General features: G+C 39.8%; 1 non-coding gene across 1 annotated transcript; it reads left to right on the top strand.

The window, feature by feature from the left end:
- Positions 1 to 11,236: 11,236 nt before the first annotated feature.
- Positions 11,237 to 11,308, top strand: TRNAP-UGG. Its single transcript has one exon. It is a non-coding gene; the product is annotated as a tRNA-Pro (tRNA).

Here is an 11,308-nt window from a genome sequence, read left to right as displayed (position 1 = left end):
TATATTTCTTCTTCCAAATCTCCAAACACGAAAACAGTTTTTCATACCAAGTTGTGCAAGCAACCAAAGCCAACAAAATTCGAATGGATGGAAATTATCACAAATCTTGAAAATATGATTTCCAAGAACAAATAAGGAAGTCTGCAATGAGAAACTTATTTTCAATAATTGATGGTGAGTGTGAGCACGTTTTGTGGTCAATGATGTTAAGTATTCAGAATACCCCGAATACCTCAAACTTGGCACTCTAATACCACTTGTTGCACCGTAATGCCACAACCTAAATACTATGATAGCAATTATTGTACCCGAATGCCACAACAAAAAGTGTTATGATACCCAATTGTTATAGCTGAAGCAAAAGCAAGATTGATTGCATTCACACACCTAGAAATATAAATTAAACAAAGAGACACAAAGATTTACGTAGTTTGGAGAGAAGAAATTTCCATACATCCACAGGTGGTAGCCAATCACTATAACCAAAGTGTTTACAATGTGTATCTCACACTCTCACACTACAAAGTCTCAACAAAAGTTCCTCCAATTGTCTCTAGGCAAATACAAAATAACAATGATAACTCCACATCTCATAACAATGCTAGAATAACAATACTAATTCTCATAGGTGGTGGGCCTTGATCCATGGTAAAAAACCAGTAAATCACTGGATTCCGGGATGGTAACAAACCAGGAAATCAATAGATTATCCTACTGTGTATAGATATGATCTATTCTAGGTTTAACACCCCCCAATCTAGACATGTACAACTAAGTTCAAATTGTGCCGAAAAATGCTAAAAGAAGGAGCTGGCAGTGGCTTTGTCAGGATATCGACGAGTTGATCCTTGGAAGATATGAGCCGCACATCAAGCTGACGAGTCGATACTTGTTCACAAAAAAAATGATAATCAACCTCAACATGCTTCATCTGTCGATGAAAGATTGGGTTGGTGGACAAATAGGTGACACTAATTTTGTCACACCACAGGCTAGGTTCTCACGCTTGCGAGATCCCGAGTTCACGCAAAAGGACTTGGATCCAGATTAAGTCAGTAGTGGCATCAACAACCGCCTTGTATTCGGCCTGCGTACTAGAACGAGAAACTGTCGATCGTTTTTTTGAACTCCAGGAGATAAGGTTGCCACCAAAGAAGATTGCATAGCCTTTAGTGCTTCGACGGTCATCAGGATTTTCGGCCCAATCAGCATCCGAGAAGGCACTAATCAAATCAATGCTGGACTTTGTAAGACACAAGCCGATATCAATAATGTCATATAGATAATGGGAAATTTGTTTGACCGCTGCCCAATGTACAGAAGTCGGGGAGGACATGAACTGGCACACTCTGTTGACACATAATGATATATCAGAATGTGTCAGAGACAAATATTGGAGAGCACCAATGATACTCCAAAAGCGAGTAGTATCCTTAGGCGAGAGCTTTTCACCACCATCCAATAACAACTTCTCACTAGGAAGCATAGGTGTGGGCACATCTTTGGAGGTGAGTATATTGGTTCTGGACAATAAATCTTGAATGTATTTATGTTGTGTCAGAACAAGTCCGGTGGAAGTATGGCGGACCTCAATCCCAAGAAAATAACTCAAAGTGTCAAGATCCTTGATGGTAAAATCATCTTGAAGTTGTGTATGAAGTTTCTCAATAGCCGTAGAAGATGAGTTGATGATAATAATGTCATCAACATAGACGATGATATACATCCGAATGCCTGTCTTCTTAAAAATGAAGAGAGAGACATCAGCCTCTGAAAGTGTAAAATCCAGCTGTAATAGTTTCGAGCTAAGGCGAGAAAACCAGATACACGGAGCTTGTTTGAGACCATACAGCGACTTATCTAGCTTGCAAAGATAACCAGGATGTTGAGAATCCACAACTGAGGGGATAGTCGTACCAGCCATTGTGAGGGGAGCAACCAATGTTACAGTAGTAGGTCGACCAGTGGCCGAGGATCCGACCAGGCATTGCGCAATATCATCTGCAGGCGGAGGATCCAAGACCCCAATCATTGGAGAAACAACCGATACCGATTTGCACGGTAGCAACGCAGAGGATTGCGGCTGAAATCCCGAAGCTGACGTGGGCACCAGATTTTCTGCATCCAAAGAGTTAGTAAGCACATATATATGTATATGATTATTCTCCACTTTGTTGTTACCCAAATGCAAGGTGCACAAATTAAGGGCATTTTGTGTTGGCTGAAGGTTGGGGAAGAATTGGGTAGGGCTCTCTTGAACGGAAAAAGATTCTCATCAAATATGACGTCTCTAGAAATATAGACACGACCAGAATCGGTCCTTATACCCTTTATGTAAAGAACTCTAGCCTAGAAAGATAGATTCCTTAGATCGAAAAGAGATATTTTGTTTCTTATAAGGGTAAAGATGAGGCAAACAAACACACCCAAAAACTTTTAATAAGGAGCAATTTGGTGGGGTATGAAAAAGACGCTCTAAAGGCCATTTGTTATGGATAACACGAGTTTCTCTCGTCTAATAATCTAAAGTTTCAGTTCCTTAAATAAAGTTTCTCTCCTCTTAAATGAAGTTTTAGTTCTTAATCAATATACTTCTTACCGGCTTGGCTTTGCCTCATATTTGAATGTAGCTTTGAAGCTTGTTTTTTAATAAAAAAAATGAATTTCCTACAAACATTAAATACATAAAAGAAAGTACTCTGGTTTAGGTAACACCCATTAGAAAGCCAAGTTCTTTAAGTTGTAAGTTCTTGTATAACATTGTTCACCTCACAAACTTTAGAAAACGAACAAGCCTTGGATTATCACTAATGTTGTTCTCACAAACACCTTTGTGCATGAAAAAACATAGATTTGGTTGAATTTCTTTTTAAAACATGTTGCAAAACAATGCAAAGTGAAGATAAAAGGAACATTTTCACCCATCCTTACATGTTTTTATGCAAAGATAAACATACTTTTAATCTCTTCCTTTCACATGGATTTGATTGACGTCTTATTTCTTTAATGATTAATGCTCAATAAATATATTAGATTATATTAACAATTTCTATGAAGCTCAAAGAAAATAAATGAAATAATAATGATACATTCAATGAATAACGGAATATATTGTCACAACCAAGGCATTTAGTCTAGTGGTATGATTCTTGCTTTGGGTGCAAGAAGTTTCGAGTTTGATTCTAAGAATGCCCCTTTCATGAAACTTGGAAGTATCATATTACTAGCCACCCTTAGAAAACAAGGTGCCAAATGAGCCTAGCATTGTTTCCTTTGTTTTTTTTGTGTTAGGTTGAAATTTTTATTTTGAATAAAACATTTTTAGCCCCCAACCCTCAAAACTTGAGAGGAAAAAAACATATCGAGTAGGAGCTAAAAATGATAGGGGTTGATGGAAGGGCATTTGGTCTAATGGTCTCGCTTAGGGTGCGAGAGGTCCCGAGTTCAATTCTCAGAATGCCCCTATATTTTAATCATCTCTTATACAAGATTCATTTTAATATACCAAATGTGTTATTTTTAAAACCTTGTACCAAGAAATCACTCCGTGGATATGAGAAAACTCCCATGTGTAGCCTTGCAATTGTTTTAACCTAGCCAACAAGTTAGCCGTGTAAAATGTGCGGTGTATGCTCTAGGCTCGGGTCATGTTCGAGAGAAATATTTTAGAAAACGCGAGTAAGAATATACATTGAAAACAATTTTAAAGAAAGCAATGTTATAAGCTAAAAGCGAAGAAGCAACAACGACTTTGATAGCATATAACCCGGGTAGGAAAAATTCACAACTAGTCACATCCCCCTATAGTATATTTTGGGTTATTGTAACCCTGGCGGGTGTAGACATGATTTTGGTGATCGTTCATACACCCTATATTGACACACAATAATGGTAAAGGCCCATCTAACATGAAAGGAAGTAAAATGGGTTTGGAACAAGCATGCGGTCATGGACAACACATCTTAGATAAGCATGGTTGAGACATTTGACATGCGATCATAGGCAACATGCCTTGGACAAGCATGAATGTGACATCCTCTCCCACTCAATTGGTTGATGCCTCTATCAACCGACTCTTCACGAACTCAGTGTTTCCAAATGAGGTTGACTTTAGGTCTCTTGACGCGTTTCCAACTGATCTCAGTATTGAGGAGTCTCTTTCAATCTACTAGGAATTTCTGAAAACCACTTCTGAATTGATTTGCGTCTTCTTTGTCGATGTCTCTCCTACTTCCTTGGTTGGAAATTCTTCTTCTTTGCATGAGGTAATACCACCTCTTTGTGCTTGATGTCTTCTTGGTCGGGATAGTAACGTTTCAAGCTACTGATGTGGATAACAGGGCTAGTCTACATCCATGGGGGCAATTGGATCCTATATAGATAACTTTGTCTAGTCCTTAGTATTTTCGTCTCAATCTTTGGTTCTTGTTGCTTTAAACTCGGAGTTGATTTGACCTCAACTTAACCGAAACTCTCTTCTCACCTTGAACTTTTTGTGGTCAAGGCTTTTAAATTGGCCCTTCTTTTCATCCATGGATGATATTTCTGTGTAAACATGTGTTGCTTCAGAGGTTTGTTTTATTTTTGCATAAACATGTGTTGCTTCAGAGGTTTGTTTTATTTTTGCATAAACATGTGTTGCTTCAGAGGTTTGTTTCTATCTCCCTTCTCTAGTGGTGGTGTTCTCTAGTGGTGGTGTTGACTTGGTGTCTTCTCCCAACATTTGCTTCTATCTCCCCTCTCTAATGGTGGTGTTGACTTGGTGTCTTCTAGTGGTGGTGTTGACTTGGTGTCTTCTCCCAACATTTGCTTCTATCTCCCTTCTCTAATGGTGGTGTTGACTTGGTGTCTTCTCCCAACATTTGAATGATCACTAACAAGAGTCTTTACGGGTCTAATAAATCTAACTCTCAGTAAGTAATTTAGTGTTTATAGAATTTAGTTAGCTAAGGTTGAATCGAATGACATTCGTGTGTGGAAGGCTCTCTCGGTCCAACATAAAATCTTGGGATTTATCTCGGCCCGTGGAGATAAACCTATTGACTTCTGGCAAGTGAGAGGAAAATGTTACGGAGTAAAAACCAATGTTACGGAGTAGAAACCGGCAGAAGAAAACTTCTTCATGAAAAAAAAAAATAACTGAAAAGGAGAGGAATGAGAAATATTTGCTCAAGACGGATGGAGGGTTATTTGATTCAGTTTCACCAATTTAAATAACAAACCTATCCTATATTTAGAGTAGTGGCACAAACATTTCTGGCAAGGTTGGTCAAACTGGCCCGCAAAAAATACTCTATTACAGTAGAAGCATTAATTCAAATATTCAAAACTAAAAAACAACTAATTAAATTTAAGAAAATGTGTGAATAAAACTATAGTTTTTATATAACAATTTTCTCTTAAAAGATGTGATATATCTACCTTATCATTTGAACTTCGATTTTTTAGCGTAGTTCTTCAAATTTTACCCGCGCCAGGGACTTGGTGAAAATGTCTCCAACCTGTTTCTCTGTTCGGATGAAATCAATCTTGATGAGCCTTCGATTTGCACATTCTCGGATGTAGTGGAATCTGATTTCTATGTGCTTGCTCCGGTCTTGCAAAACTGGATTTTTTATCAGGGATCTCGTAGCTTTGTTGTCCACATATAGCATTAGTGGATTGCTTTCTCTTCCGATGAGTTCTTCCATCAGTCGCGCAAGCCAGACCCCCTCTGTGTTGCCGCTGTCAAAGCGGCGATGTATTCTACTTCAAAGCAACTACCTTTTGTTTTGTTGATTGCCAGCGGATCGTGCCACCTAAGAGGAAGTAAATCATCCCGCTGGAGCTCTTATGATCATCAACGTCACCGGCCATGTCACTACCACTGTAGCCGACCAGCTCAAGCTTCTCCTTTCCTCTCCCTGTGCAGTATCTCACACCCCAGCCTCTGGTTCCAGCCACATAGCGCAAGATTCGCTTGACAGCCACAAGATGCTCCTCCCTAGGTGCTTCCATGAATCTACTCATGTATCCGACTGAGTAAGCAAGGTCAGGGCATGTGTTTACAAGATAGCGCAGGCAACCGACAATGCTGCGGTAATGGGTGGCATCGACTACCGTCGTAGTGTCAGCCTTCCTTAGCTGGAGTCAGGCCCCCATTTGCGTCCTTGTAGGGTTACTATCCACAAGCCTAGTTGTGTCTAGCAGCTTCTTTGCGTACGCACTTTGGCAGAGATGGTGATGCAGTCGTAGTGTTGGCCTTCCTTAGCTGGAGCCGAGCCTCCATCTGCCTCCTTGTAAGGTTATTGTCCACAAGACCAGTTGTGTCCAGCAGCTTCTTTGCATACGCACTTTGGCAGATGATGATGCCGGTAGTACTCTGTTGCACTTCGATGCCGAGGTAGTAGATGAGCACGCCGAGATCGCTCATCTTGAAGTTTTTTGACATCTTCCTCTTGAATCTTTCGAGGACTTCCATGTCGCCTCTAGTGATTATGAGGTCGTCAACGTACACTCCCACGATCAGTCGCTGCTCATCATGGTCGTGCCAGTACTCTATTGCACTTCGATGCCGAGATCGCTCATCTTGAAGTTCTTTGATATCTTCCTCTGGAATCTTCCGAGGACTTCCATGTCGCCTCCAGTGATTATGAGGTCGTCGATATACACTCGGGCAGATTCCACTTGTGTAGGCGCAATACCTTGTCAGGGTTGTCGTTGTCCAGGAAGCCAGGTGGTTGTCGGACATATACGGTCTCCTTCAGCTCTCCATTCAGGAACGCGAATTTCACGTCCATTTGGTGGACCTCCCAGCAATGATGTGTCGCGATTGCGAGCAAATAGGCAGACAGATTCCAGCCTTGCCACTGGCACGAATACCACTCCTTGCTTCTGGATGTAGCCCTTCGCCACTAGATAGGCCTTGTGTTTCACAACTTGACTTCTCAATGATGGAAGTCACCCCTCCTGACTCCACGTCTGATTCTCATCTCTTTCCCGCGCGTGGGCCCGAGAACTTCCATGTCGCCTCCAGTGATTATGAGGTCGTTGATGTACACTCGAACAGATTCAACTTGTGTAGGTGCAATACCTTGTCGGACATATACGGTCTCCTTCATACCTCCGTTCAAGAACACGGATTTCACGTCCATGTGGTGGACCTCCCAAGAATGATGTGTCGCGATTGCGAGCAAATAGGCGGACAGATTCCAGCCTTGCCACCGGCGCGAATACCACTCCTTGTTTCTGAACGTAGCCCTTCGCCACTAGACGGGTCTTGTGTCTCACAACTTGACTTCTTAGTGATGGATGTCACCCCTCCAGACTCCACGTCTGGTTCTCATCTCTTTCCCGCGCGTGGGCTCGAGGACTTCCATGTCGCCTCCAGTGATTATGAGGTCATCGAGTACACTCAGACAGATTCTACTTGTGTAGGCGTAATACCTTGTTAGGGTTGTCGTTGTCCAGGAAGCTCGATGGTTGTCGGACATATATGGTCTCCTTCAGCCCTGCGTTCTCCGGCACGAATATTACTCCTTGCTTCTGGACTCCATGTCTGGTTCTCATCGCTTTCCCCTTTCCTGCGCGTGGGCCCGCGAGACTTCCATGGCTTCTTACCGCCTTTGCGGCTGGAGGAATGAGCGAGCCTGCTCAGGATGGACCCCATGATGTGTATATTTTCTTAGCAGTAGTGGCACAAACTTGCGGACAAAGTTGGCCAGCATAAAATACGCTCTTCCATTAAACGGGAGCATTAATTCATATATTCAAAAGTAAAAAACAACTAAAGAAATTTAAGGAAACATGTGGATATATTCAAATAACAAACCTATCTTAAATTTAGCAGTAGTGGCACAAAAATTTAACAGTAGTGGCACAAACTTGTGGACAAAGTTGGCCAGCAAAAAATATGTTCTTCCATTGGTAGCGTTAATTCATATATTCAAAAGTAAAAAACAACTAACGAAATTTAAGGAAACATGTGAATAAAACCATAACTTTTATCTAACAAAACCCATTATCTGACCTTCTGCCTTTGGCTAGCAAAAAATACGCTCTTCCATTAAACGGGAGCGTTAATTCAGATATTCAAAAGTAAAAAACAACTAACGAAATTTAAGGAAACATATGAATATTTCATTAAACGGGAGCGTTAATTCATATATTGAAAAGTAAAAAACAACTAACGAAATTTAAGGAAACATGTGAATAAAACCATAGCTCTTATCTAACAAAACTCATTATCTGACAATCTGCCTTTGGCCACCAAAAAATACACTCTTCCATGAAACGGGAGCGCTAATTCAGATATTCAAAAGTAAAAAACAACTAATGAAATTTAAAAAAACACGTGAATAAAACCATAGCTTTTATCTAACAAAACCCATTATTTGACCTTTTGCCTTTGTGCCGTTGTGTTCTTATATAGTGATTACGAGGTTTCTAAATACACTCTTCCATGAAACGGGAGTGCTAATTCAGATATTCAAAAGTCAAAAACAACTAACGAAATTTAAGAAAACATGTGAATAAAACCATAGCTTTTATCTAACAAAACCCATTATCTGACCTTCTGCCTTTGTGCCGTTGTGTTCTTATAGTGATCACGAGGTTTCTATTTGGGTTTCAACCTTTATGTCGTTGTATTCTTATAGTGATCACGAGGTTTCTATTTGGGCTGGATCACTCGAGCTCCCCTTAACGAGGATAATAATGGGGTCTAACCCGACAATCATTCAGGCAAACACCTTTTATAAGGGCCCAAGCCCACAACTAGCAAATATTGTTCTATTTGGACTTTCCCTTTCGTACTTTCCCTCAAGGCTTTAAAACGCGTCCGCTAGGGAAAGGTTTACACATTCTTATAAAGGGTTTTTCGTTCTCCTCCCCAACCAATGTGGGATTCTTACACCCGTCAACCAAGAGGTGTGAAAATGATGTCGACACTACGGTTGAGAAAGTAGAATCTTGCTAGAGGCATGGAAATGACTTTGTGTTCTAGCAGGAAGTCCATCCCTAACACGATGTCGAAGTCATCCATTTTGACTATCACAAAGTCGGTTTATCTAGTTCAAGTCCCCATTTTTATCGGAGTTCTCTTTGCAACTCCTAAGACAGGTAGAGCTTCCAAATTGACGGCCTTCGTATTTCCTGTGTCATGATGCCAAAGGATGTTCAAGCATTTTGCTTCATCTTTATCATGAAGTTGTGGGTGGCTCTAGAGTCAACAATGGTGTTCCTTTCCGCTCTGTGATTTACCCAAGCCTCGACATACATAAGATTGCGTTCACTAGTTCCTTTACCTCTTCCACTCTCTTCTAAAGAGTGAACAAGTATTTTAGTGCCTCCATGCGAGGGTTTCAATATTCTCAACTTATGATATTTATATTCTACCATCTCATACTCAACTTCTGAGTTCACTCTGAGTTTTTCTTGGAAGGGTTTAGTCAATGGCCACCTTGCATATACAGCAGGACAAGGAGCCTTGATCGTGACTATTTTGGCTATGAGGATTCTGCCATTGAGTTCTGCCTCTTTGTTGGCGGACTAGCTTTCCCCTCCCTTGTCTTCAAGTTTGTCACCTCTCCCACCCTTAGGGGAGTTGGGTCGGTAATTTCTATTATCCCCACTTATGGAAGCTTGGTTCTGTCTTTCGTCTTGGGATTCATCGTTGCAAAGGTTAGTCGTACGGCTATAGCATAGGCTGTTGAAAGGTCTTGGACTCTTTGTTCATAAAGTTTGGCATTCACCTACAGCTTCATCCCCTCAACAAAACTGAAGACCTTGTCTTTCTCGAACATGTCACGAATATCTAACATAAGCCCATAAAATCACTTAACATAGTCTTCAATATTTTTAGTATGCCTTTAACTCACTTAACTTTCTCCCTGCAATTATCTTGACAGTACATCAATCATCTTGTATGAATCATATTTATTTAATCCCTAGCATCTGTTTTATATATATAAACCAATTATATTTAAAGGTTTTTTTTTTACTTCAATGGTTAATTTTTCACTAAGTAATTTCTCTATTATCACGTCTTTAAAAATTAAATCAAAATTTAATTTCAATTATTTGGTTTGATGTGAGATATCACATCAGTTAGAGAGGAGAACAAAACATTTCTTATAAGAGTGTGGAAACCTCTCCTAGCAAACGCGTTTTAAAACTATAAGGCTGACAATAATACATAACGGGCCAAAGCGGACAATATTTGTTAGCAATGGACTTGGGCTATTACAAATGGAATTAGAGCTAGACATCGAACGATATGCCAGCAAAGACATTGGGCCTCCAAAAGAGAGTGGATCGTAAAATCTCACATCAGTTAGAAAGAAAAATGAAACATTCGACGTTAGGCCTCCAAAGGAAGGAAGTGGATTGTAAAATTCCACGGTTGCCAAAATGAGCTTAGCATTGTTCCCTTTGTGAGTATATTAGAACATTCAAAATGGATGATAAAAATCGTGTAAACTTCTTCTTGTATCTAATTTGGATAGAGTACTCCTCTTAAGGTTGGAAGTTTTGTAATTATCCTTTCCATTCAATAAATGCTTTAATCACTCTAAAACTTCTCATTTTCCTCGAGGCCTAGATGGTATAACTTACCAGTAAAATACTATACCATCAACTTCTTTCTTCTTCTTTCTTTTTTTTATACAATGACTCTAAAGTAAATTTACTACCATTGTCGTTCGTGAAGCTGAATAAAACGTTTTTAGCCCCCAACCCTTAGAAAAGATAGATTTCGAACTTGAGAAGAAAAAACATATTGAGAGAGGAGCTAAAAATAATTGGTGTTGAAGGAAGGGCATTTGGTCTAGTGGTTCGCTTAGGGTGTGAGAGGTTCAATTCTCGAAATGCCCCTATGTTTTGATCTTTGTTCTTATGCTTATTGAAGAATGTCATAATCAAACCGACCTAACTTATCAACGTACATATTCCAATTGAATGCATCTGCCTTGATGGTAATGCATCTTCAACCAAAATAATTAGAGCTAGATCATTCTTAAATGTTGTAGTGATCTAAGAGGTATGAAATATTAATTATAGTATAGACTTTATTTATGTCAATATTTCATAATAAATATTAATTGAAGTAGATCAAAGTGATTTTAACAACAAATTCTGGTGTGGGATGAAACTAACTTGACAATAATAAGTTATAAAGCCAAAACATGTGGATAAATTTTAAATCTTGAGATTCAGTAAATACAGGGACGAACCACTAAAAATGATAGATCTACTACAAGAGCATTTGGTCTAGTGGTATGATTCTCGCTTTGGGTGCGAGAGGTCTCGAGTTCGATTCTCGAAATGCCCC

This window comes from Cucurbita pepo, chromosome LG04 (assembly GCF_002806865.2).
Source record: "Cucurbita pepo subsp. pepo cultivar mu-cu-16 chromosome LG04, ASM280686v2, whole genome shotgun sequence".
Lineage (NCBI taxonomy): Eukaryota > Viridiplantae > Streptophyta > Magnoliopsida > Cucurbitales > Cucurbitaceae > Cucurbita > Cucurbita pepo.
Note: the sequence above shows the minus strand (reverse complement) of the source record. Positions and strands in the feature narration are given on the sequence as shown.